The sequence below is a fragment of the Borostomias antarcticus genome, assembly GCF_949987555.1.
Source record: "Borostomias antarcticus genome assembly, chromosome: 18".
NCBI classification, from domain to species: Eukaryota; Metazoa; Chordata; class Actinopteri; order Stomiiformes; family Stomiidae; genus Borostomias; species Borostomias antarcticus.
The window spans coordinates 18,061,447-18,065,710 of NC_140251.1; positions in this window are offsets into that span (position 1 = coordinate 18,061,447).

Below are 4,264 nucleotides of genomic sequence, written 5' to 3' on the forward strand. Positions count from 1 at the left end.
CTTTCTAAACAATAATTGCCTCATTGCTTGGGGGTCCTATTCTGTCTGTCAAGATGGGCTCCAGACCCTCATGCTTAGAGCCTGGCTGAAAGACTGACAGCTTGTCTCCACAATGCTTTCCACATCATCAAAGGACTTGAAAGAAGCCAGCTTTGCCATCAATGGACAGAAATTTGTTTTGAAACCGGACCGAAAGTACTACAGTAAAAACATCCCACACTTCGTGATGTGGAGGTTTGTGGAGGTTGTGTGGAGGTTGTGATCCCTCACTTTCCTCTGCATTTCTGGAACTTATGTTATTCAGTTATTCAGCTTCCCGTTGAGTGGTGAGCTAAGTATCTCTTTTCTAAGTTTGGGAAAATAGTAACAGTCAAATCACACCCAGGTGGTGAAGTAAGCAGTGCAGGTTTATGAGTTTGAGCAAGCTCTGCTCTCTGCTGATGTACAATGGTAATCTCATGCTATGAACGGACACACGGACAGACACACATGGACTGACGGACACACATGTCACGTATCAATCAATCAATCAAAGCTTTATTTGTATAGCGCATTTCATACCCAGAGGCAACACAATGCGCTTTACAGAGAACAAGGGAGGTGAGCATACGACCCACTCTCTACATATTCCAGAGGGAAGCAAAAAAACAGTAATCACCCGGGGGCCAGATAAGTGAGCTGTAAAAATTCTTCCCTGACCGTATAAAAGCAGCTGCAACGCTTAAAAATCATCTAAACTCGGCACTCAAACCTAAACATTCCTGTTCTAGCTTGAATGATTGGAGTTTCTATTTTGTTGCACCAATGTCAATTTAGTCTGATTAAAGTTATGATGTTATTTTGAGGATTTTCTAGAAGCTTCTTACTTAAGCACCAGCCGTCCATTTTCTGACATGCTGTATATAGACTGTGGTGCCTGCAAGATCCACCAGCGGCTCCCAACTCTCAAGTCTACCAGCCAATCCCATCTCTTAGGGAGTGTACCCAGAGATTTCTGCTGCCATGGAGATGGCACGATCAGGAAGTAACAGAGCCGGGCTTGAAGAGGGGATCATGGGAGGAGGGGACGACTGCTGTCTGACTCCCTCCCTCCTTCCCACCTGCCTGGATGGTTAAATGTAAGGCTGTACCGTTACAGAATGTCCCCTGTGTTTCTCCCTGTCTGTCTGTCTGTCTGTCTGTCTGTCTGTCTGTCTGTCTGTCTGTCTGTCTGTCTGTCTGTCTGTCTGTCTGTCTGTCTGTCTGCCTGCCTGACTGTCTTGAAGCTTCATCTGTAATGCCAGCAGCAAATATTACAGAGACCAGAGGGAGCCATATTGTGCATGCTCTCTTTTCATGCTGCCAGGTCTTAAAATACTCCTGTTGGCAGCTTAAAAGGTTCTGCTCTTTAGTGTGGTGGAGCTGCAGACAGCAGATCCCAACAGATGAGTTCTCAGCACAGGAAGTGACCCCTATCAGCATGAACCTGTAGAAACTGGTGCTGCGGGAAAAATACATGTGACTCCATTTCTAAGCATTTATTTCCTGTATTTTTTTTATGTGATGTTTATTTACCCCACATCTAGTTAATTAGAAGAACATGTACATTTTTTACAATTCTGCCTCACATCAAAAAATCTGTATGATGTATTTATGTAGGTGAAACATGAATTGAATGTGAATTCAGTGAATTGAAACACGAATCCAAAGCAATGCTTTGAAGACAGTTGAAGAGATCCCATAGAGAAAGCCAGATGCCTCCACCATCTTACTGAGAGAGAGTGTGTGTGTGTGTGTGTGTGTGTGTGTGTGTGTGTGTGTGTGTGTGTGTGTGTGTGTGTGTGTGTGTGAGTGTGTGTGTGTGTGAGAGTGTGTGTGTGTGTGTGTATGTGTGTGTGTGTGTGTGTGTGTGTGTGTGTGTGTGTGTGTGTGTGAGCTGAGAGCAGGAATGCCAGGCAGAGAAGTGACAGATCGGGTGAGGAGTGTGACAGAGGGAGAGACACAGTGGGGTGTGTTCATGACAAGATCACTACTGACATGCACTACACAGATTTGCCTTTCTCTACCATACAGTATATAACACACTCCATTAATGACCACATAGCCCATTATATGTTAATTTTAGATCACTTGTAGTACTTATTGGCATTTTATTTATGCCTGCCCTGACCTTTAAATGTCGATATGCTCAGTACACCAATTCAGCATTGGTGATAAGGAGAAATAGCTTGAGGAAATATACAACTACTGTATAAAAATGCATGGTTAAACAGGAGGAGATGCAGTACATGTGGAATAGACTGGATGCTCCACAATCTCAAACATTTGAGCTTCAACGTGGGCGAATTCATTATTGTGATTCCTGCTGTGTATTGAGTACTGCTTTAGTGTTCTAGTCCATTGGGTCTTTTGTGTGTGTGTGTGTGTGTGTGTGTGTGTGTGTGTGTGTGTGTACTATATGTGTGTATATTACTGTATGTGTGACTGTGAATGTGTGTGTGTGTGTGTGTTTCTTTACTGTATGAGACAATGTAGGACCTCTTCAGGTATTTCCATCCACACTCTCACCTCTGTTTACTTGAAGGGTGGGGAGGCAGGACATAGAACGGTCACACACACATGCGCGCGCGCACACACACACACACACACACACACGCACGCATGCACGCACACATACACACACGCGTGCGCACACACACACACTCCCTTGAGCTTAGACCTCATGATTAATATTAACAATACACACAAATACATACTGAACCAACAAAGTCAATCCAGAATGTGCAATGTGTTGAAATTCAATAGGGTAGACAGGGCTACAAGGCAGTTCTGTTAAAACTAAAACATGTGCATACTAAATACAAACATGTGCATACTAAATACTAAACAGAGAAAGACATCCACAGTTCCAGCTGAGATCACACTTGACAGGCAGGCACTAAGACCCAGAGGAGACCAGGGGGTCAGGATACTCCGTCACCGGCAGAAACAGATATATATATAACTATATATATCTAACTGTTAGACGTCAGGGCGACCTACAGTATCTTTAACTTATTTCCTCATCCTCTTCTCTCTCTCTCTCTCTCTCTCTTCTCTTTTTCTCACTCTCTCTCAAAACTCCCCCATACTGACGCTAACACACACTTATGGCTCCTTGGTTCATCTCTGAGCCCTGGACTTGGCCCTCACTGTCTGACTGATGTACAGTATTAACACTGCTCTACAGTATGAACACTGCTCTCCAGTATTAACACTGCTCTACAGTATTAACACTGCTCTACAGTATTAAAACTGCTCTACAGTATTAACACTGCTCTACAGTATGAACACTGCTCTACAGTATTAACACTGCTCTACAGTATTAACACTGCTCTACAGTATTAACTCTGCTCTACAGTATTAACACTGCTCTACAGTATTAACACTGCTCTATAGTATTAACACTGCTCTACAGTATTAACACTGCTCTATAGTATTAACACTGCTCTACGGTATTAACACTGCTCTACAGTATTAACACTGCTCTATAGTATTAACACTGCTCTACACTATTAACACTGCTCTCCAGTATTAACACTGCTCTACGGTATTAACACTGCTCTACAGTATTAACACTGCTCTCCAGTATTAACACTGCTCTATAGTATTAACACTGCTCTATAGTATTAACACTGCTCTATAGTATTAACACTGCTCTATAGTATTAACACTGCTCTCCAGTATTAACACTGCTCTATAGTATTAACACTGCTCTATAGTATTAACACTGCTCTCCAGTATTAACACTGCTCTACAGTATTAACACTGCGCTACAGTATTAACACTGCTCTACAGTATTTACACTGCTCTACAGTATTAACACTGCTCTACAGTATTAACACTGCTCTACAGTATTAACACTGCTCTACAGTATTAACACTGCTCTCCAGTATTAACACTGCTCTACAGTATTAACACTGCTCTACAGTATTAACACTGCTCTACAGTATTAACACTGCTCTCCAGTATTAACACTGCTCTCCAGTATTAACACTGCTCTACAGTATTAACACTGCTCTATAGTATTAACACTGCTCTCCAGTATTAACACTGCTCTCCAGTATTAACACTGCTCTCCAGTATTAACACTGCTCTCCAGTATTAACACTGCTCTACAGTATGAACACTGCTCTACAGTATTAACACTGCTCTACAGTATTAACACTGCTCTACAGTATTAACACTGCTCTACAGTATTAACACTGCTCTACGGTATGAACACTGCTCTACAGTATGAACACTG